The 25,163-nt window shown below is 38.6% G+C and overlaps 1 protein-coding gene across 1 annotated transcript in view; it reads left to right on the top strand.

Moving 5' to 3' along the window:
- CNTNAP2 (contactin associated protein 2) overlaps positions 1-25,163 on the top strand; it is a 2,167,939-nt gene that overhangs the window by 1,621,562 nt on the left and 521,214 nt on the right. The window lies entirely within an intron of this gene.

Genomic DNA, 25,163 nt, shown 5'->3' with positions numbered 1-25,163 from the left:
TACCCAGTTCCAAAGTTGCTTTCACATTTTTAGGTATCTTTATACAGGCACCCCACTTCCTGGTACCAATTTATTGTATTTGTTCTTATGCTGTTAATAAGTACATACCCAAGACTGGATAATTTATAAAGGAAAGAGGTTGAAGGGACTTACAGTTCCACCTGGCTGGGAAGGCCTCACAATCACAGCGGAAGGTGAAGGAGGAGCAACGTCATGTCTTTCTGTGCAGCAGGCAAGAGTTTGTGTACAGGGGAACTGCCCTTTACAAAACCAACAGATCTCGTGAGACTTATTCACTATTATGAGAACAACCCAGGAAAAACCTACCCCCATGATTCAATTACCTCCCACCAGCTCCCTCCCACAACATATGGGGATTATGGGAACTACAATTCAAGATGAGATTTGGGTAGAGATAGAGCCAAACCATATCAAAAATGCTTCCAGTGAATAGACCTGGGGAAAATAAAACAAAGTAATTTTTTAAAAAATGCTTAACATGACCAGGTGCAGTGGCTCATATCTGTAATCACAGCACTTTGGGAGGCCAAGGCAGGAGGATACCTTGAGCCCATGAGTTCAAGGCCAGCCTGGGCAATGTAGTGAGACTTGGTCTCTACAAAAATAAAAAATAATAAAAATAAATAATTATGGTTGAAAAAATGCTTAACATAACCCTTTCTACTTCAGCAGGAGGGATAGATTTACATTTTGGGGCATTTTCAGCATCAGGTTATTCTAGGTGACCCTACCTTCAGAAACAGATAAAAGTGGTAACAACGCAATTAAGGAGTATTCTTCAGGGGGCAAAATATTTGAGAGTAGAGTACAGAGGTAAAGAACAAAAGTTATGCGGTCCCATCTAGGGCTAAAAGTCAACACCATAAAAATCGTAGTGAATCACTCTGGTCCTATCACTGCAGAACCAAAAATTATTCCATTTACTTTATCCACATTGGGACCCAAATAGGTTCCACCTTATATAAAAGAATGAAAAGAAAATCCCAACAACCTACCAGAAGAGACCACTCTGCCCTGTGCTTTCCATTCTCCTTCGAATGCGTGAGTGTCTCTTCCTGTCTCTGTCCTGCTCTCTCATGTCACTTTCTTTTCTCCATCTTATTTTACTCTTCTTTGGTGTCTCGTTTGCTTACTGATACGTATTGGGCTTTTTTCTTATGTATTGCCCTCCTCTTGTTGCTTATTATTATTAGTGCTGCTGTTCAAAAATTTTGTGTTTCTTTTTTTATCATTTCAAAAGCAGAGAAGAACACTTAAATGTATATTGCTCAGCCAAAATAATGTTTATTTGTATGGGAACTTCGATTTGTGTGTGTGTGTGTGTGTGCAGTACACCAGAGAGGATGGGGACAGTCATTTTTCGTATTGTAGAATGAGAAAACGATCAACCCCTCTTCAGTAACACCAGATAATGGGTAAAGTGGCTGAAGTAGTTATTATGTGCTTCACCAAACCTTGGAATCAAGTTGTAATACAAATATTGGTATTCCTTCCTTTCCCTCAACAATTTTTTTTTTTAATAGCAGTTTTGGGTGAGTGATATTCCCCTGCTTTGCTCTATTTGGTCAATCTCTGGCTCATCATAAGGTAGAGACGCTGTTTTTTAGGAAGCCCGAACGTAGGGTGCTTATTACTGGTATGATGTTCAGTTTGTTGATGCCCACCAGCCAGGGACCACCAGGAGCACACCACAAGAAGGTGGGTCTGTGGGCTTGCAAGAACAGGAACACGAGAGGGGGTGCGCACCATGGGGAACTACAGGGCATCCTCATAAGGGAACATGGAGAGGAGGATATTATAGGATTGAGGCTGGTGTTGGGTGATTTCAGGGAGTGCATGCAATTTGATAGCAGGAGGTCCAACATGGGGCTGTTTGTCATTGGGAAAAAAAGTGGTAGCCACTCACGTTAGCCAGAAGATGGAGCTTTTTGGTTATTTTTGTGGCCACACATGGTTCTTTGTGTTCAGACACAAAGAAAGCTTTTTTGTGTGTTGTTTGGCCATGATCATGGTGTGAACCTGTTTGATAATAGCTGATAGTCTATGGAATTGTATTATGTTCAGGAGTCTAGCTGTTACCTCAGTCTGGCTGGTACCTGGAAGCTGCCAGCTGTCCAAGCCTTTTTATTTTCCCTTCTTTCTTGGGTCCCAGAGTAAATGATAACCAATCAGTCAGTCCATCCATATATAATAGCTGCTATGCCCAGCACTGAGCTAAACATTATGAACACCATATGGAGACTTTCTCACTAATAAAACACCTAGATTTAAAAAGTAATGGAAAAGAACATAAAAGAACTGGAGAATACTTAACTAAGATTTGAAACTGAGGTAACTATTCTATCACTCATCCATTTTGTGCCCTAGAGAGTTTTAAATGAAAAGTTTTGGTAAAGCCATTCATTTATTTCGTAGCTATAAGAAATGGTACTGTTTGAAAAACAATTTTTATAAATAATTGAATTGTTCCTCCTCCTAGATAAGCTCAACACACTTTGTTAAATGAACACCTGACAAAGGCTTTCATTTTTTTTCTAATTACAAATTAGAGATACTAGCTGGGTTGTGTCTGTTTTTTTGTGTGTGTATGTGTGTAGTTTGTTTGTTGTTGTTGTTGTTTACCTCTTGCAGCAATTGAAATGCATGTGATCTTTGGTTCTATATGTTTAAGCTCTAGTTTATTGCTTCTAATCTCTAAAATATATTAAATCATTTGAAACATTTACACATGGGAAGAAACATTGAAATTGGCAGACACAAGTGTTTGCTGGTTGCTCGAATATTACCATTTAATACCCTACACTGGAGAATGAAAGCATGGTGCCCCTGCTCTCAGCAAAGTGTAGAAGAATCCTCGCTGTCATATTGATGGTTTCCAACACTGAGTTTTCTCATTACTATATTTTGGTAGGGTGAAACTGAGTGTGCTGATGGTTTTGCAGCTATGTTAGTAACATTTTTCCAGCCATCTTTAGGTATGTTCTTCAGTGGAAAGTTTAGCACTGAAAGTTTAGGGGGTTTTTTTTCTTTTTCTTTTAGTGGAGTGAGTGTAGGTATTCTATTTTATTACTCATTGGAAAATTATCTATTTGTACAGTGCCTAAAACAGCTGAACATCTTGTAATGGTTCAGTACATGATGATGATGATGATGACGATTTTCTCTTCAAATTAAGGACAATGTCAAATTAATTCTTGTTCTCTAGCATCTAATACAGTACGTATTTGACTCAGCCTTTCTACTAGCCACTCGACCTTGGTAATCACTCATGTTTTAATCATTTGATAGTAATTTGAATTGCTCTTTTTTTTCGAGATGTATTTGTACTCCTTGAAAGTTACTTGTTATATATCAAAAATTTTTAACAATCTTTAGGGTTTTTTTTTTTCTCTGAAACCTCAAGTTTATTTTTGTCTTTTTAGCAAATACTTTTATAGATTTAAGAAATAACTTATTCTAGTTTAATAAATTAAACTTGGCCCGTTATTGTCACTCCCTAATCTTTCTTTGTTTCTGATGGGGAGAAAGGATCCTTTTAGATTCTTTTCAAGTCACTCTGATTTCATTCTGGAAAGAATAAGGCAACGTACATCAAATCCTTTTGAGAATATATAACAAGAGATAGTTTTCTTTTAAGACTGATGGTGGCAGGCTGTAATACTACTGAATAAATTCTTACTGAACTGAAGCTTCTGGGCTCAGTTTCAATGTTTTCTTTAGTATTATTCTCGCCAGCTTTCTTCTGACAGGGCTCAATCAAGATGTTCGTTAATATTCTTGCACGTTGCATTTGGTTGGGTTTGCTCTCTTTGGCATTGACTCTGTTTTCACAATGACACACCCTTCTGTTGGTTTATTACTAACCATAGTTGTTATTGAAGAGAACTTCTCTTTCGGCCTCAGTGATGTAGTAAACGGTAATTTCGCAATCCTTACAAATTCACCCTTATACAATGTATGGTACATTTCTGAACATGGCAATTTTTAGGTGTTTTCAACTTGCAAAGTAGCAAATTGATACACGGGGGATTTCCAACAGCTTCCTCTCCAGACTGAATGTCACTCCTGGGATTGTGATTCCATGTGAAATAAGGCAACATTGGCCGGAGGAGCTGCCATCTGGACTCTGATGAGGAAGGCATCATTTACACAGGGCTGGCATTCCGCGTCAGGGTCACAAAGCAGCTCTTTCCAGGAGCAAAATGAAGTTGTCAAGCAAGTATTTGCTGTGACTCTGCCAGGCACCATTCAGATATGACAAACTTGCCTTCCTCTTTTTATTACAGCTTACTAATTCTGGAGAAAGATGGAAATTTTTTTTTTTTTTAATGCGTGCTCATCCAAAGGTCAAAACAATTTTAAACAAGGGCAGGCACAGTCCTGCAATAAAAATACAGCAATCTAGTTGTGCAATAAGTCCGTGTAGGGGCTGAGGGAAGTGTCATGTTTACCTCTCTGGAAAGGGCACTTTAATCAAAGGACTGATGGCAAGAGGAGCTTTGAATTTGTTGTTCTGTTTCTCCCACATCTGCATGAAATTGTGTCTTTGAAACTATATATTATGGAGATGAGTGATACTGGAGAGAAACACATGCTCTGAAGTAAACAGAAAAATACAGCAGCATAATAAAATGCTTTGCCCACTTTTACAGCCTCCACGGTGGCCATGAAATAGGAGGTGCCAACTGATGGGGGGTGAGTGGAGCTGTTTGAGGGGTGGATTTTTCCCCCTTACTACACATAGACGCTTGCATCTTTCCCTAGCTGTGTATTTCCTTAGGTGGGTAATGACAGTCAGAGGAAAAGCCAATGCCTGCTGTTCAAACACAGTGTGAAAAAAATGAAATTGAAAACAGTGGTGATGAGATCCAATTCTCCAATATTCCTCTCCTGGATAGACTAAAACCTTTCGTCTCCCGCAGCTTTAGCGCTCACTCACTTTAGCCCTCTCAGCTCCAGAGCAGAAGGAGTTCTTTGAGAAGCAGTCAGAATTTCCTTGGTCCAGGAGCTGGAGCTCATGCCCTCCTCTAGGGCTCCATCATCACCACACAGGCACACGGCCACACCTGAGTCCCATACACAGACAGGGGTGGTCATGGACACAAGACACAGCAGACAAAGTTTTGTGTATGACAATTCCTGGTGGTTCCACTAGCAGGATGGATGGATTGGGGCTGTTCACAGAGGTCCAAAATCCCAAAAAGTGACCACATGTCGAGAGTACAGTCATGACTTCTATGTGCATTTGAATTGGGCTTCGGATATCCAAGTGGAGGTGCCTAATGAACAGTTAGATGTGTAAGTCTGAATCTCAGAGGAAAGAGCTGATCTAAACGTATAAATGAGTGAGTCCTGTGTCTACTGAAGGCCTGGATATGGATGAGATAGCATAGAAAGCAGAAGACGACGGAGCATAGAAAGACAGGACTTGGAGAGTGCCAACTTTTTCATTGTTTGAGTAAAAAAAAAAAAAAAAGTTAAGACTAACAGAAATAGCAACCAGAGAAGTAGGAGAAATCAGGACCAGCTCTTGGGACATAGGTTAAGTGTACAGACTGTTCCAAGACAAAGGGATGACAGGGACAGTATTGAGCATCAAATGTTGCTGAGAGGTCTGGTAAAATAAAAAATGCAAAGATCTATTGGATATAATGAAATGGAAGGAGGAGTAAACCTTAATGAAGACCATTTTCATGTGATGATTGGAGTTGAGGTTCGTGTGCGTGTGTGTGTGTGTGTATGTGTATGTGTGTGTGTGTGTTTCCAAGTAAGACAGATTATCAGTCTTAGATGCCAGTGGGACGAATCCTAAGAGAAATAAAGAATAAATAATAATGTACATCTCCTGAGAAGATAGAGAAAGGGCAGAACCCTACCATAAAACCAGGGAGTGGCCCGAGGTAGGAAGAAAAACTGCTGTAAGAGGAGAAGATGGTATTCCTATAGACAGAATGCTGAGGGATTTCTCTCTGATGTCCTGTGTTTTTCTATGAATTTAAAAATGAGATCAGTTGTTGAAGAATGAACAGGAAGTTCCTGAGAGCATAGACACAAACAGATACATGTGTTTTGTTGAAAGGCCAAAGAGTGAAACCGTTATAATTGTATATATGTAGTACCACCCAAATGCAGAAATCTATTAAAAATTGTTAAGAATATGAAACCGGAGTTCACAGGAGAGAGAGAGAGAGTGGGACTAGACTTATGTGGCATTAGCATTACCAAAGTGTGTATGTAGTCATGAGACTGAATTCATGAAGTCATTTAATATATACTGAATCATTATGAATCCTAGTAGCTGCAGAGAATATATACTGAGTTATTGTTATGAACCTTCGTAGCTGCAAAGATAAAGTGAGATAGCTTCCACCCTCTGAGTAGTCATCAGTCTAGAAAGAAGGTGACAGTTACACAGGAAATAGGTAGTGTGACCAAGGCTCCAATAAGCAGGACAAGGTTTTATAAATGTTTGTAAGAAAATCTTTTCTAGGAAGAATAGAATAGGAAAACATTTGTAGCTATATATAAAGAAAAAGCAGGCCAGCACGGTGGCTCATGCCTGTAATCCCAGCACTTTGGGAGGCCGAGGCTGGCAGATCACTTGAGGTCATGAGTTTGAGACCAGCCTGGCCAAAAATGGTGAAACCCCATCTCTATTAAAAATACAAAAATTAGCCAGGCCTGGGGGTGGGCACCTATAGTCTCAGCTACTCAGCAGGCTGAGGTAGGAGAATTGCTTGAACCTGTGAGGCGAAGGCTGCAGTGAGCCAAGATCACGCCATTGCACTCCAGCCTGGGTGACAGAATGAGACTTCATCCACCCCTCATCCCCCCCAAGAAAAGAAAAAACAGTGGTAAACTTGATGAAGAAATGAGAAGAATATGTCTTTTAGTGAGAAGAGGGGTGAATGATGTTGTTACAATGTATGAAATGTGTAGAAAATAGGTATGTGGTAATATATATCCCATTAGGTCACTTCTGAATACATAATCAGAAAAAAAAAATCATAGAATCATGAAGTAGTAAAGTCAGAAACGGAGATCATCAAAGTCCATGCCCCTTGTTAGACACCAGGAAAGAGCCTGAGGGAAGAAGACATGGAACATGATGATGATAATGGAGGCGGAAGAGAATCCAGACCTCCTGGCTCCAATTTCAGTGATCACCTCACTCACTGATCTCTATTTCACAGCCACTCTTGCACTGGCTGGAATATGCAGGGGCTGTAATATCCTTGGGAAGGAACAGAATTTTCTGGCCTCCACTATCAAATAGTGGACATCTGAATCAACTGCTTCAGGTGAGGTGGTGCCCAGCACCCTGCCTCTGTCCATAGACGGAGAACAGAGCTACTTCGTGAGCCTCTAGGCTGTCAACGTGCCCCTTGCAGATCTGTAGGATTTATGCTATGCTGGAGATATCACTGCCAACCTAGTGGGACTGGAGTGGAGGTAGGCAGGCCTCTGAGTCCATCTTTGTAAAGCCTGTGACTATGAGCCAGGCTTTAACAGAATCCCTGCTTTACTCCCTTTGTGTGGGTTATGCCATGTACCTCTGTAGTCTCCCAAGAATCTGTCAGATATCAGATTTTATTATGCATTACCCTAAACCTAAAGAAGACAGAGAGGACAGAACCCGGGAAATGCGGTAAGTGGATTTCCCAGAAATGAAAGTGGATAGAACCCAGAAATCCTCATAAGTGAATTTTCTTGTGAATAAAAAGTGTAATAGAAAAACAATTTGTTTTGACAAATATATACAGAAATCTTTTGTGTGTGTGTGTGTGTATTTGCTTAAGATTTGCCTGCTTTTGTAAATGTAATAAGCGACACACAATTTTTAAACTTCTCGCTTCAGTAAAATTGTCTTTCCTCAGGTCATGATTCTGAACACTGATATAACTGTACAGCATGACAGATATGGTAGGTGTAGAAAATTGTACTGAATTGTCATTGAGTGTTGGCTATACCAGGGTCTCCCAGAATATCGAAAGCCTGGTGCTAGTTAGAAAATGGGCTCCTCTTCTCTGCAGGCCAATTAGTTTCAGCCAGCCTCGTGAGCTGACTGCAGACTGGAGTCAGCCCCGACTCCTGCCCTCCCAAATCAACCTGCACTACCATATCTTAAGAGTAGACTGTCAAAACAAGTCCCTGGTTTACTCTTTTTTTTAAGTCAGTGTAAGACACAAGTAGATTATTGAGCTTCCTGAAAAGCTAGACTCAGAGTAATTAAAATTTGATTTTAATGCTGCTAAGAAAAAGAACAGGGTTGTGATATAAAGTTATGACACAAGGAATACAAATAAGATTATCACTTATGGATGATGGCTGTTTGAAAGATAAGCCCAGTTATGAACACCAATACAGATTCTGCAAATGCATGTTCAGAGAGGGTTACATGAGTGGCATAAATGCTGTAACTTTTACATAGAAAAAATGCAGCTATTCTTTAATCAACTGACGCCAGGAGAAACTGATGAGGTGTGATGAGGTTGCCTCAGGTGAAATCAAATTTCAACTGATAGACTGAGGCATAAAGGAAAAAATATCCCAAAACACCAGCATTCAAATTTATTTTCTCTTTTATTCTTTTTCTAAAAATGTGTTTAGATATGAAAAAAATAGAATAATGACTTGGATTCGTGTATCTGAAAAATATTTATTAAGTGCCTAACTATGGACAGGTGCTAGTTATCAGAAACCAAAACAACAGCTCAGGTCTACTGGATCATAAACTGTAGTGGGAGGGGACAAAATAAACAATAAACAAAACAGTGTCTAATATTAGAGGTGGATAAATACAAATAGATAAATAAAGTAGGATAAGGGAGTGAAGGAAAGATGCTCTTTGGAGGTTATTAAGAGAAGGCCAGCCTAACAAAACGGCATTCAAAGAACATCTAAGGAAGAGGAACAAAAGGTCCTTGAGGATATTAAGGAAAGAGAATTTCAGGTGGTAAAAATAGCCCCTGCCAAGCTCTAAAGCGGGAATGTGCTTGGATGTTTAAGGAGCAGCAAGATGGCAGACCGGCTGGAACAGTGCGGGCAAAGCCTTGAACAACTAGAGGTCAGTGATAAAGAAGGAATTCGTTCTTCACAGAAAATGGGGCGATGCATCCAGGCAGGTTATAAAGAAGATTAACAGTTGAAATCAGAGGCAGGTGGTTTTGATGTTTTGAGATTTGCTTCCTAATAGGCGTCTTAATCAAATTATTCATCCAGAGTTGCAAAGCAGCAATAACCAAAAATATATCTGAATATTGAGTAATTTGTCACATTCATTACAATCAAACTGAAATCAGTTGCCTTGCCAGAAAAAAAAAAAAAAATGACTAACTGACATAATGTGAAGGGCTCTGAAGAATCGCATTTGATACCAGCAGGTTAATCAACAGGCTAATGAAACAAGTTTTAGTTAAATACATACAGGGAAAAATGTATTCCATGTTTTGGTGTCCAATCCTGTTGCTGTCAGGGAAAAAAGAATAAGGGCAAATTTTAGTGATTTCACTGTTTAAATGTGTGCCTTTTACCCACTTGAAAAATCTGCCACTTATTATTGTTATTGAATTTTTTGTCATCTTACTGCTCTTCTGTGAGATTGGAGGACTTTGAATTTGTGCCACTTTTATTAACTGCTTGTGCCATCGAGAAAGGCTTTAGCATCTTAGTTTCCTGGGAGGACGACCGGGTAATGGATGAGTAATGTGTGACTCTGCCAGTTTGGTGTGTTACAAACACAAAAGGATTTGTGCCCGCACTGAACAGCAGGCGTGATATGAGACCTCAGGTTTTGTGCTGCATAAGCAGTGTCTTGCTCTGCTGTTGAAAAATGGACACATTTTTCAAATAGTAAGTAACACATGACTGTCTGGAGAGTAACAAGTATTGGGTTGGTGCAAAAGTCATTGCAGTTTTTGATGTTACTTTCAATGGTAAAAACCGCAATGATTTTTGCACCGACCTAATAGGGGTAAAGGTCAAGGCTAAGTATTTTAATGTCATCAATTTTATTTTCTTTCTTAATGTGTTAAATAGTAGAAAGAGGCCAGTTCAGAAAGTCTCAATATTAGGGCTTCTCTGTCCCTCTTGTCCTTTTCTGGACTCTCCTGGTCGTGTCTTCATCAGATTGGGTTAAGAAACCAAACGGCTTGAGATGTTCTCCAAGGCAATGTTTATACGGGGTTGATTCGGGCCCCAGCATGTTGGGAAGAAGTAGTAAACATCATAATAGTGATTGTAGTTATTGATCAGTATTGGTCCAATCATCAGAGCTTTGATTTTTCCTTCTTTGTCAATTTCTTTTACTTTTGACTACAGACACAGGCAGAACCCCACTCGCTGCCGCCCCGCCCCCTCCTGAAGAAGCCACACTTTCTCCTGCATCACCCTTTGGCTGGTCTGTCTCTCTCTCCTTATGTTCAGGTTTTTCTGTTTGGACCATTCACGTTTGCTTCCTTACATCACCTTAACCTCTTAAAGCTTGATCACCTGAAACATGAGTCTGCCACTCAGATGATTCTAATCCTCAAATCCAATGATGTTGGCCAAGCTTTACCCTTGGAACCCTGGAACATTTACCTTTCTGCAGCACTCACCACTCATTTACCTGCTAGAAGCTGGAGTACAGAATCAGTGTCCGGATGGAACTCCCAGTCTGTAGGGGAGATGAGCACAGAAAGTAACTGCAACACAATACGTGAATCAAAGGAATGAATGCAATCACTAAGTTCTGCATAAACTGTGGCTTAACACAAATAGGGAGCGAATACAAATCACGTTGCCTAGACCCTTTCCATTTTGGAGCTGCTTTCCTAAGTTCTGTCATCCTCTCCTGTGTTGCAGCACCCTAAGAGGCAGGGCCTTAACTGGCCATATGCTCCATTCCACGGACTGTCCCATGCTCAGGAGTCAGTTGTCACTGCGGATGACTCACAGATTTAAAGATTTGGTTCTGGTCGGGCGCAGTGGCTCATGTCTGTAATCTTAACACTTTGGGAGGCCAAGACGGGTGGATTGCTTGAGGCCAGGAGTTCAAAATCAGCCTGGCCAATATGGTGAAATCCCATTTCTACTAAAAATACAAAAAAAATTATCCAGGTGTGGTGGCAGGTGCCTGTAATCCCAACTACTCAGGAGGCTGAGGCAGGAGAATTGCTTGAACCCAGGAGGCAGAGGTTGCAGTGAGCCAAGATCATGCCACGGCACTCTAGTCTGGGCAACAAGAGTGAAACTCCAACTCAAAAAAAAAAAAGATTTGGCTCTAATTTCTCTCTCTTAAAGTCACAAGTCCTGTCTCTTGTACATCCTCATTTCCAAGTTGCTATGTCAGAGGGCTTCTCGACCAGGGTGCTAATGGCATTTGGGGTGGGACAGTTATTGTGCAGGACCATCTAACACATTGTAAGACGTTCAGCATTCATGGGACCTGAAGCAATACGTATCAGTGGCACCTTACACATGGTTCCGAATCATACCTGAGGAGGTAGTGCCAGCCCCAGCTGAGACCCACTAGCACCTCAAATTCACCCTCTATAAAATAAAACTGAAAAAGTGTTCGTTTCCCTGAAAATTAACACTCTCCTATTGACATTGCTTTCAAAATGTTCAGATCTGCCTAACTGTAAAATCAAGCAGTTACCACTAGCTGATCCATCAGGTCACTACATCCTACTAATGTCCTTTTATAGTATGTTTTGCCTCTCTCTGTTAGGCAGAATGTCATATCCATGATACTCCAAGTCTTTACCATCTAATTTGTAGAATAGTTCCTCTATTTACAGTCGCCTTTTCCTTATGTCACATTGTATAATAAAACATCATCTTGACCATGCCTCTCCCTTGCTTTAAAAATCCACAGTAACAGACTTTGACTATACGATTAAGGCCAAATAGATATAACAGAAGTCCTCTCCCATAAACATTTTTAAAATGCATAAGGCCAGGCGTGGTGGTGGCTCACGCCTGTAATCCCAGCACTTTGGGAGGCTGAGGTGGGGAGATCACCTGTGGTCAGGAGTTTGAGACCAATCTGGCCAACATGGTGAAACCCCATCTCTACTAAAAATACAAAAATTAGCCGGACGTGGTGGCAGGCACCTGTTATACCAGCTACTCAGGAGGCTGAGGCAGGAGAATTGCTTGAACCCGGGAGGTGGAGGTTGCAGTGAGCCGAGATCATGCTATTGCACTCCAGCCTGAGGGACAAGAGTGAGACTTCGTCTCAAAAAAACTAAAAATAAAAATAATTTTTAAAATCCTTTTAAATGTATGATTGAGCATGCAAGAAAGTGAGGAAGATCCTTGAGGCCTAAAATGAAGAAAAATCATGAACCAAGGCTATAAATGAATGCCAAAGCCAGAAGTTGACCTAAAGGCTCCTGCCAGTTCCATGCAACCCGCAGCTTTTATTTCAGTGGCTACATGAGGAAGAAGGGTCCATGCCAAGTAATAAATTATATCAAATATCCCTTTATGGAAAACAAAATCCAGGGGGTTCGACTCTCAATGAAAAACAAAACTAAAAATGGAAAAATCCACTCTACAAAAGAAGATAATGTAAAAATTTTGATTATCTGAACTTTAGCTCAGAGTAAAAAGAAGAAATTATCCCTTGAAGCTATGTAATAGAAAGCCAGTTCTGATGCATGTTTACAGCCTAACTTCACAGCATTTGAATGGTTGGAAAAAACTCAAGCTGAAAATATATTTTAAAGAGGTCCCAGATTGGTAATGTCTCCATGTAGCTGAGAAAAGCAAACGCAGATGATCTGAGAGAGACATACCTTCAACTGAACCTCACAGGATTCTCACAGACATATTTCCAAGAAACATGATCTCGAAAGAAAAAATAATCACCAAATGTATGGGGAAACAAGATACCGTAATTGTGAATCAATAGAGATAACTAATAGCATTTTCAGTCCTACAAAATCTTCAGGTATTGAAATTATTGGATTGAAAAAATTTGTAAAGAGAGAATTGGATATACTATCAAAAATAATGGATAACATTTGAAAAAGAACCAAATAAACATTATAGGAATAAAAACATAATAGATAAAATTAAAAGCTTAATGTTAGAGATAAATAGCAGTTTCTACCCAGCTGAAGTAGGAATAGTGAAATTGAAATTAGATTCTGAAGAAATTTCCCAGAAACATGCCCAGTGAGACAGAGTTGTCAAATACGAAAAATAAAACGTTAAGTGTAAGAAGATTAGATCGGGACCAATCAATACATCTCTAATTGGAGTTGTGAAAGAAGAGATAAAAGTGGTGAGGCCTTATTTTGGTGAATGATGGCTAAATATTGACCAGAACCAAAAAAACATGCAAATTAAAATTCAGATTAAGGTGTCATAGTGGATGTAAGCCACAATGAAAGAAATCCCCAGCTAAACAGAAATTACAGATTATTTACAAAAGAATGGAAATTAAACTGACCATTGACTTCTTGACGATGGACCCTGAAGACATTAGAATATTTTCAAACTATTGTGAGAAAATAACCGTTGACCTTGAATATGCCACCCAGAAAAAAACACCTATATAAAGTCCTAAATAAAGACTTTTTAGGGCAAAATAACAATTATGTACTACCCTCTGACCCTCAATAAAAGACTATCCAAAGGCTGTATTACAGAAAAAGAAAAAAAAAAAAAGATCTCATAAGAATAGTCTGAGATAGAAGAAAGAGGGAACAAAGGAAATAGTAAAATGTTAGTAAATTTATGCAAACATTGACAATATTGAGCAATAAACTTTAGTTTGTGATATTTAAAGAAAACAAGAGGAAGCTAAAAAAAATAGATAAAATACTTATATGTAAGGAAGAGAAACAAGCTATAAAATTGCTGTATTGTTTAGGAAGAGAATAAATATACTAAGTTGAGACACTGTTAAGTTAAATATGAAATTTAAAGTTTCTAGGGTATCTACTAAAAGAATGATATTTAGGAGAATGTAAAATTCTAAACCAGTAGAAAATATATAGAATGAAGAAAAATAATCAATTCAGAAGGAAGAAAAAATAGTTAAACATTAGTAACAATAAAAAGCAAATAAGAAAGAAAAAGTACAAATATTTGGAAATAAATCCAAGTCAGTTATCACAATAAATAGACTCTCCAGTTAAAAGACAATTTTAGACAGTTAAAAAGAAAAACTATGTGCTGTACACAAGAGACATTAAAAAACATTAAGGACACCACAGAGTCTGAAAGAAAGATGACAGAAAACAAGGCCAGGAAATTACAAGTTCAAAAAGGCTATTATGAGCCTATTGATACGAATGCAAAGGAAAGAGAAAAAAATATTATAATTCAGAGCATTACAATAGGATACAAATTTCCAAATTACTAAAAATACCTAATGCTAAACTTGGGAAGATTGAAAGATATAGTATTATAAAAGAAGCTTTTAATATTGATGACTCAGTAATTATAGGTCATAAGACTTTAAAAATCATTAAGTGTACAGAACAGCAGTATGAGGTGATCAAAATATTTTCTGTCCAATATGGTAGCCATTAGCCCATACAGCTGGTGAGACTGAAAAACTAAATTTTAAATAGATGCATGTGGCTATTGGTTACCTATTGGGCAACCCAGATTGGATTAAATCACATAATTAATAACTGTGAGTCAATGGCATAGAACAATTAGAAAATAAATATTTTTTCAAGCACATGTAAAATAGTTTTGAATATTGACCACAGACTCGATTCTTTAAAACAAATCTCAACAAATTTCAGGTTATTTGTATCATAAATCCTGTCCTCTGACCATGATCAGTTAAATTTTAAAAATCAGCTAAAAAGACAATTTTACAAAAAAGCTTAAAGCAAAACATATCATTAGACATTTTAAAAATACTTCTAAATAATCCCTGAGTCATAGAAGAAATAATAATCAAAATTAGTACATATTACCAAATAATGATGACAGCATAATTCAAAGCTTGAAGGGTATTCCTAAAGTGGTATTTTGGTAGAATTTATAGTCTTATATGTGTATAGTTAAAGCTTAGAAAGGCTGAAAATTATTGAGCCAAGCATCCATATTAAGATATTAGACAAAGAAGGGAGTTCTTGTACACTTTTGGTGGGAATGTAAATTAGGGTGGCCATTATGAGAAACAGCATAGAAGTTCCATAAAAAAAAAAAAGAACTTCCATATGATCCAGCCATCTCTCTACCTGCTATGTATTTTTTAAAACTGAAATCAGTATGTCAAAGAGGTATCTGCATTCCCATGTTCATTGCAGCATTTTTCACGATAGCCCAGATGTGGAATCAACCTAAGCATCCATGAATGGATGAACGGATAAAGAGAAAGTGGTATTTAAACACAGTGATTTCTGGCAACATGGATGAACATAGAATACATTATGTTGAGTGAAATGAGCTAGGCACAGAAAGACAAATACCACATCATCTCACTTATATGTGGAGTTTTTTACAGTTGAACTCATAGAATTAGAGAGAATTAGAGAGTTGGTCGTTGGTTACCAGAGGCTAGGGAATGGGAGGCAGAGTTGTTGATCAAATGATGTAAAATTTTAGTTAGATAGAAGGAATAAGTTCAAGAGATCTATTGTACAACATGATGATTATAGTTAATAACGCTACACTGCATTTTGAATATTGCTGAGAGTATACAAAAAATGATAAGTATGTGAGGTAATGCATATGTTCATTAGCTACACTGAGCCATTTCACAGTGTATACATATTTCAAGACATCATGTTGTATATTAAATATATGCAATTTTTATTTGTCAATTAAAAACTTAAAAAAAAAACAAATAAAGGATTTTAGGATATATCCAGAGAAAGTAGAACAAATGAAATGAATGTAAAAGCAGGAATAAATGAACAAGAAAATCAACCATACAGTAAGTAAAAATCAACAAATTGATTTTTTGAAGAGATTAACAAAATCAATAAACTTCTGACTAGACTGGTCACAAAATAGCAGGAAAATATATTAGTAGCAATGAAGAAAAGGGGTATAAACACAACTATTTCCCAATATATTTAAATATTTAAATGCAATGGGCAAATTCATTTAAAAAAATCAACCTGGAAAAAACATAAATTAGAATATAAACTTATAGAAATGAATATAAGAATAATCTTATAATTAAAGATACCAAATTATATGAGCCTCAGACAGTTTACTAAATAATTCCAACATAGCCCCCCCCCACCATTCTTTGAGGCCAGTATTAACTTGATACCAAAAACATAATGATAGTACAGCAAAGGGAAATTATAGGCCAAAGTCATTCATGAGTACAGTGGCAAAAATCCTAAACAAAATAGCAAAGTGAACCCAACCATATATATGAATAATGATGTATCACAGCAAAGTAGATTTTTTTTAAAAAGTACTATCATTAGAAAAAATCTCTAAACACTAAAAGGAGAAAAAACTTTTTATTTTAAAAAGAGCAGACAAATAATTGAATAAAATTCAGTATTGATTCATGCAAAAAAAAAAAAACCCTAACAAACGGTAAATGGCAAATAACTTCCTTCCTTAAACATAAAGATGAATTTTGTTTTGTTTTGGTTTGTTTTGTTTTTTGAGGTGTCGCCCAGGCTGGAGTGCAGTGGCACGATCTTGGCCCACTGCAAGCTCCGTGTCCCGGGTTCATGCCATTCTCCTGCCTCAGCCTCCAGAGTAGCTGGGACTACAGGCGCCCGCCACCGCGCCCGGCTAATTTTTTGTATTTTTAATAGAGACAGGGTTTCACTGTGTTAGCCAGGATGGTCTCGATCTCCTGACCTCGTGATCTGCCCGCCTCGTCTTCCCAAAGTGCTGGGATTACAGGCGTGAGCCACCGCGCCCGGCAGGATGAACTATTCTTAAGAAGTGATAGCAGCATCATAACTCAGCGGTTACACATAAAAGTGTTTTCTTTAAAATCAGGAAGCACCTGAAGACCTTCATCACCAACTTAGTTTAACATTGAACTAAATGGATCATATCCACTGCATTAGGACGGGAAAGAAGATATATTTAATAAATAGATAGAGGTTGGAAAGGAACAACTGTTGTTAAAAGAATAAAAGAAACAAAAAGAATCAAAGAAACAAACAGCATATGGCTCCATTCTATTACTTTGGTCTTATTAATCACACTTGTTTCTGGAGACTATGGCACAAAGGGTTACTGAAGGGTCCTGCAGTGCCAGTGACCGCAAGAGAAACAGAGCCAAGTTAACTTAGAGTGAATTGGTCTATTCTTTTCTCTTTAATACTGCTCAGAATTATAAACTCCCATATAATCTGTCACTTAAATTTCATTCAAATTAATAAAATCTACTTCATTTTAATAAGACTTAAAGTGATTTGATTCTACTGCCTCAAATTATTCTCAGTGGAATCAGTCCTTGATTGAAATCTATTAAGTTCAATTCACTAAAATAAATTTAAATATTATGCAATACAATTAATTTTTAATTAACATTTCAGTTCAGGTCCATTTTGATCTGAACTTCAATTCTACATTTCTAAATTTGGTCCCTATTCAAATCAATAAAATGCAGCAAAATCCAATGTAATTCTAAAAGATACAACCTGAAGCTAATCAACTGCATTTATTTCTATTCACCCCTAATCAGATGAGTTTAGTGATATTCAGTGACAGAAAGATAAAATGCTCACCTTTAACTACCAAATTGAATGTTTATATTAGAACTTCAGAATTACCAGTTTTTCCCAAACTCGCATCACCATCTGCAGTATGGACTCCACAGGATTTTATCTTGACTCATTCTTTGTTTGGCATATATATTAACATAAAACAATGTAGAATTGGATGGTTAGGAAACAAAAGAGAATGTTGCTATCCTGTTTAATAAACTGAAATCATAGGTAACTTGAGATGATAGACTTTTTGTATCTATGAGAATGCCAATACGTGATTTTTTAATTTTATTTTTAAAGTTCTTAATTTAGATAGTAAAAGACAGGAATTTTTGACTCAAGACCATGGTTATAAAACTGATGAAAAAAAGTATTACAATGAGTGTATTATTGAGAAAAAAAATTTGGGAATTAAATTGAGATGTTACTACAGTAACACCATTATCACCTCTTTGTATCTTACCAAGAAAACAAGGTCCTGGATTGGTATCCCAATGGCACCCAGTCATCTGGGCCTCGTTGTTTCTTGATAGATGTTCCCAAGTGTCCGATGAACTCCACCTACCACTGTCCTTTTCCCAGGGTAGTATATGGCAGACTGGTCTGATGATAAGGATCACAGGGACACTGAGTCTCAAACTCTTCCTCTGAGATTCTTATTCTACAGGACAGGGGATCTATATTGTTTACAAGATCTTAGGGGAATCATAGGGAAGTTAAAAACCCTTCCCTATACTTACCTCCCACCACTGGTGGTGGGGAAAAAAAAAAAAATCAGAAGTTATTACTCCACGGCTTCACCTCCCCCACTTCATCCTCCTGTAAGGATCCGGAGACTTCAGCTACCATGGCCCAGATCTTGGAAGTGATGCTGTAGGGATTTTCCACATGTAAAAGAAGAGAAAGCTGTCTGTATTTAAGCCAGAGAACTAGGGCTAGTAGCCTGTTTCCATTTCCAGTCCCTGGGGCAGGGGTTCCTGTCAGCTTTGGCTTTAAACCCCTGTATTCCTGGAAGTGTACATATCCATACTGGGGGAAAAAAAAGAAAATTCTGGCCTGCTTGATCTTCCAAATTACAGCTATCAGACGATTTGGAGGACTCTCTAGAGACTACAGCACCTCCAAATTCCTTTTCTGCTCCATCCCATCCTGGAGGTTATTATAAAAGCTATTTTATCTTTCTTGTTATCTAGGACATTTGCACTGGAAGGAAAGTTTCTTACAGGTGCAAGAATGTTTTGAATGGTCTAGAATTGCACCAATTAAAGATGTCTATACTTAGTATGTGTATCATCACCATTCATAACTTGATATGGATTTTGTAATCAGATCAGAGTGGTCAGCTGAAATTGACTTACAAAGTGGAGAAAAAAGATTTGGCAGTGGTAAGAAAGGAAGAGAGAAAGAAGTAGGAGATTTTTCTGAGCATGAGTCGCTTAGAAAAAATCCTGCACTGCAGGGTCCTTCACAACCAACTGCTACCAGAGAGCAGAGCCTGGGAAGGACTGCCGTGAGCCACCAGCAGGGGACACTGAGAACAATTAGTGAAAAGCGTGTTTCTGCTGCAAAGGTAGACCTGTTCTATATCCTCAGCTAAAGAGCCCCCAGGGACTCTTTAACAGAATTTGTAGATAAGGTTGTAATCGTACATATGATAAAACTAGTTTTCATCAAGCTAAAAAGATGCTTTTACGTTTTCATTTTGGAGAATATATACCCATGTGGCATTGTTTTTAATATCCTATAGAAACAGCCGGAATGAAACAAATTAAATGTCCCAGTGACTGTGCTGGGTCTTATCTCAGCGGGTGCCAGGATCATATTTATTTAAGCAGCCTGTTAAGTTACTTGGTATAGACCAGAAGTTCCAAAGAACACATTTTGAAAATCACAGGTATGTACCTCATTTTCATCAAGCGGTCCCCAAGCATTTGCCCTTGTGCTTCTGAATCAACTTCTTGTTATTGGTGAAAATAAGTAACAGAAATTTATTGGTTTCTTTCTTTCTTTTTCTTTTTCTTTTTTTTTTTTTTAGACAGAGTCTTGCCCTGTCACCCAGGCTGGGGTGTAGTGGCACAATCTCAGCTCACTGCAAACTCCACCTCCTGGGTTCAAGTGATTCCCCTGCCTCATCAGCCTCCTGAGTAGCAGGGATTACAGGTGCACACCACCACACCTGGCTAATTTTTGTATTTTTAGTAGAGACAGGGTTTCACCATGTTGGCCGGGCTGATTTCAAACCCCTGACCTCAGGTGATCCGCCCACCTTGGCCTCCTAAAGTGCTGGGACTACAGGCACGAGCCACCGCACCCAGTTTATTGGTTTTTTGAAGTAAGTCTTGAAAAACTCCTTTCCTTTGTAGCCTGTTTTCTTTCTCTCTTTCCCAGTTTAATCATCCAAACCTTAATAAACCCTTCACCATAATAAAACTTGATCTGAAGTGAATACAAACAGTATAGTGATTATATTTAATTCAATTCATATTTGGCTGTTTTAATACGATATGCCTTACTTTGATAATTTAGCTTTAGTTAACTTAGAATGCCATTCATCATTACCTAATCTTGTTGCAGGGACTACACCTACTTAACATAGTTAACTACAATCTTCCTATTCTGAGGTTAGAGAAGTTCTTGAACTCTTGGAAATAGATAATTAAATTATTTCTTTCCTCACCACTTTTTGCCCTTGTCTTTTAAAAAGGCTTTCCATTTTTATTGCCTTTAACTGCTATTCCCTAAAGCCAATTAACAGGTAAATAATGATTTGTAAAGCTAAAAGTAGCATTTCATTAGCATAGCACTGGAATAAGGGAAATCTTTGCTCAAAGTAAATTGAACCATTCTCGTCTTGCTGAATATAAAATACACAACAAATTAATAATTTATTTTAGTTACAGGGATTTAACCAAATTAGCCAATGCTAATAACAAAGTCCACAATTTGTTTTCTCTCTGGAATATGTTTTTCTTATTGGCATTCTTTTGCAGTAGATGTGGAAAGAGCTAAGTTAAGCATTTTGTGCTGTGTTTAACTTATTTTCTAAGGAAAAAGAACAGAACAACATCAATTTTGCATCAGCCTCACTGGGAGCATGTGTTGTATGAAGACTAAAGTATTGTGACTTGAGAAAGAGTGAGGGATGGGAGAAGAAGCAGGGATACCAGGCTGCTCTTGCCAGGACACTAGCATGCCACCTCCTTGCACCTGCACTCCTTGCACATGGAGGAAATATTTCAGATCGCCCCGTTGGGTCCCATCTTGGCCAGGCTGGCCTTGAACTCCTGACCTCATGATCGACCTGTCACAGCCTCCCAAAGCACTGGGATTACAGGCGTAAGCCACCGTACCCGGCCCCAGAGATTTTCATTGACTAGCCATTTTTGGCTTACTGACTGACACTACCTCTGTTAGATTCCACTCATTCCCAGCTTCCAGCAATCCTCTGCTCGCTTAGCATAATGTTCTCAAGGTTCATCCATGTTGTGACATATTGCAAAAATGTCCTTCTTTTTTCAGTCTGAATAATATTCCATTGTATGTATACACAAATACTATATGACTCGGCTTATATGAGGTATCTAAAGTAGTCAAATCCGGCTGAATGCGGTCACTCAGGCCTGTCATCCCAGCACTTTGAGAGGCAGAGGCAGGTGAATCACTTGAGCCCAAAAGTTCGAGACCAGCCTAGGCAACATGGCAAAACCCTTTCTCTGCAAAAAATACAAAAATTAGTCAAGTTTGGTGGCATGTGCCTGTAGTTCCAGCTACTCAGGAGGCTGAGGTGGGAGGATGGCTTGAGCCCAGGAGGTCAAGGCTACAGTGAGTTATGATCGCTCCACTGCACTCCAGCCTGGGTGACAGAGTGAGATCTGTCTTAAAAAAAATAATAAAATATAAAGTAGTCAAATCATAGAAACAAAGAGGAGCTGATGGTCACCAGGGGCTGGGAAGAGGGGGAAGTACACAGTTACTAATCAATGGGCGTAAAAGCTTCAGTTAAACCAAAAGAGTAAGTTCTAAAAACCAGCCGTACAATACCATATCGTTAATGCTACATTGGACACTTAAAAAGTTGTCAAGAGAGTGGATTTAACATTCAGTGCACTCTCATATGGTAAAGTCAAATTAAGAACAAGAAAGAGTCATCCAGTCAGACATGGTGGCTCCCGCTTGTAATCTTAGCACTTTGAGAGGCCAAGGCGGGTGGATCACCTGAGGTCAGGAGTTTGAGACCAGCTGGCCAATATGGTAAAACCCTATCTCCACTAAAAATACAAAAATTAGCTGGGCGTGGTGGTGCATGCCTCTAATCCCAGCTACTTAGGAGACTGAGGCAGGAGAATCGCTTGAACCCAGGAGGCGGGAGTTGCAGTGAGCCGAGATCACACCACTGCACTCCAGCCTGCATGACAGACCCAGACTCCATCTCAAGAAAAAAAAAGAAAGAAAGAGTCATCCGTTGTCAGGGCCTTCCTGGTCTCTGCTTCCATTCTTTCTTCTGCCTACCACATCTAGGCTTTTCTTCCCGCCATTCACCGGAAACTCCTCTATCAAAATCAAAGTGACCTTCCAGCTGTCAAATTAAAAGAAAACTCTTAGCTCCTCACCTTAATAGACTTCACCATGACATCTGATGATGCTGGTCCCTCTGCTCTTTGGGAAATCCTCCTGTGTTGTTCTCCCACTGCCCTGGCTGCCTTCGTTCTTGCACTCTGCTACGGTCATGTCCATCTCTGATATGGTTTGGCTGTGTCCCCACCCAAATCTCATATTGAATTGTAATCTGAATTGTAACCCCATGTGTCAAGGGAGGGACTTGGTGGGAGGTGACTGGATCATGGGGGCGATTACCCTGTGCTGTTCTCATGATAGTGAGTTCACATGAGATCTGGTTGTTTCATAAGTGCCTGGCACTTCCCCCTTCTTGCTTTCTCTCTCTCCCCTGCCCCCATGAGAAGACGTGCCTTGCTTCCCCTTCTCCTTCTGCCATGATCGTAAGTTTTCTGAGGCCTCCTCAGTCATGCAAAATTGTGAGTCAGTTAAACCTCTTTTCTTGATAAATTGGTAAAGACCCAATCTTGGGTCATTCTTTATAGCAGTGTGAAATCATTCTTGGTTTTTGGTGGGTTTTTTGTTGTTTGTTTGTTTTGTCTTGTTTTTGAGACAGAGTCTCGCTCTGTCGCCCAAGCTAGGTTGCAGTGGTGCGATCTTGGCTCACTGCAACCTGCACCTCCCAGGTTCAAGCAATTCTCCTGCCTCAGCCTCCCAAGTAACTGGGACTACAGGCACCTGCCACTGTGCCCAGCTATGAAATCATTCTGTTTTTGAAATGATGTTGTAATCTAAAAGTTTCCACCAGCATTTCTCCCACTTCCAATATGTTCTGGTTTGCCCTGATAGTTCTTAAAATGTATTTTCAGCTCAGAAAATGCTCCTTAGAACCAGACTTCTATAATCAATTTGCACATTTTGTGCAGCAAACCCATTATCTTTTCTTTAACATTCCCTAGACTTGTGATGATGATCTTCCTTCCCTGTGCTCTGCTTTCATGAAACACAGTACCATCCCCATTCACACAAACCAGAAGCCTGGATTAATCCACAGCACTGCCTGCCCATCTTCTCTTCCACCTAAATCCCCACAGTCCCAGTCAGTTATAATTCCTGAACCTTTTTTGTGTGTGTTTTCTCTTCTTCTCCATTTCTACTACTATTTTATTATTTATTTTCTCTATTAACATAGGAGCATCACATCTAGCCTCCCTGACTCCATTTTGCAGAAGTCTATCTTTCATCTTCCTGTTGATCTTTTGAAACACAAATTTAATCATGCTAATTCCCTGCTTAAAATCCTTTACTAGTTTCCCATTATTTTCAGGATAGAGTTCAAACTTCTTAAATTGGGGGAAGATAAACATTGAAAAGAAAAGATAAACCAATGAAAAATAACTTCTTACTTGGACAAAGATATTTTGCAATGTAGCCCTCATCTGCTGTCTGTCTATCTCCTACTATCTACTACTGCTACTCTCAGCACATCTCTTCAGCCTGATTCTACTACATATGAATATGGTCCTATATATATTTTCCAAATACAAGTTTACCTTTCTGTCTTTTTACATTGTGCTCCATTTGCCTAGGAGGCCTTACCTCTCTTACATCCTTGTTGATCTGTGTAATGCCTACTTGACCTTCAAGATGCAGCTCAACTATTTTGCCTCCTCTGGGAAGCCTTCCTTTATGACCTCCTTTGCCTCCCCACTCTCCTCTGTGTTCATAATCCTGAAAAAAATTGTTCTCCAATCTGTATCTTTTTCTTCCATTCTGTTGAGTTGCTTATAAAGTTTGGCACTTGTGGGAACCCAATGGATGTTTGATGATTAGTGAATGAATGAGTGACTATTAGGCCAAATGATAAAGGAGAGTTGGGGGCTAATCTGCTGTGTGGTTAAAAGAACTACTTAACTCTTCTAGACCTAAATTTCTTTATCCATAAAATTAGGAGGTCCTACTCAGAAAAAAAAAAAAAAAAAAACTGAAAGTTTGTATTTGGCTCCAATATTCTACGATCTCCATGACCGTTAGTTCACAAAAAAGCATGACCAATCATGAAGTGAATTGTGTAGTGTAGAATCAATTCATGGCCCACACACCTTCATCGTAGACTGACCCCAACTTGGCTTCCAATTTACTAAATAGACTCCTAAATTACAGAAGTTTGAATGTAAAATTGTCTTCCAAGGAGAGAGGTACATATTCCCACAAGAAATCTTGAGCTTAACATTCCCACTGACTTTTTTTAATCAAATATTTCTATTATTGACATAAATTTACTTTTTTATGCTTATATTTGCATTTATATACATGTAAAATTGTGATATATACTTATGAAAACTTGTCTAAGCCTAAAAGAGCCTTTTGAAGTATAGAATTAAAATCTTTTTTTAAAGGAAAAATTATTTCTGTAGGTTTTTGGGTAACAGCTAGTATTTGATTACATGAGTAAGTTCTTTAGTGGTGATTTCTGAGATTTTGGTGCACCCATCACCCAAGCAGTATACACTGAATCCAATTTGTTGTCTTTTATCCCTCACCCCCTTCCCACCCTTTCACCCTGAGTCCCAAAAGTCCTTGTATCATTCTTCTGCCTTTGCATCCTCATAGTTTAGCTCCCACTTATGAGTGAGAATACACAATGTTTGGTTTTCCATTCCTGAGTTACTTCACTTAGAATAATAGTTTTCAGTCCCATCCAGGTTGCTGCAAATGCCATTAATTCGCTTCTTTTTATGGCTGAGTAGTATGCCATCATATATGTTTGTGTGTGTGTGTGTGTGTGTGTGTGTGTGTGTGTGTGTGTGTGTATGAAACAGTTTCCTTATCCATTCATTGACTGATGGGCATTTAGGTTGGTTCCACAATTTTGCAATTGTGAATTGTGCTGCTGTAAACATATGTGTGCAAGTATCTTTTGAGTATAATGAC

This window comes from Papio anubis, chromosome 4, assembly GCF_008728515.1.
Source record: "Papio anubis isolate 15944 chromosome 4, Panubis1.0, whole genome shotgun sequence".
Lineage (NCBI taxonomy): Eukaryota > Metazoa > Chordata > Mammalia > Primates > Cercopithecidae > Papio > Papio anubis.
The sequence above is the reverse complement of the archived record's forward strand: the minus strand, read 5'-3'. Positions and strand labels throughout refer to the sequence as shown.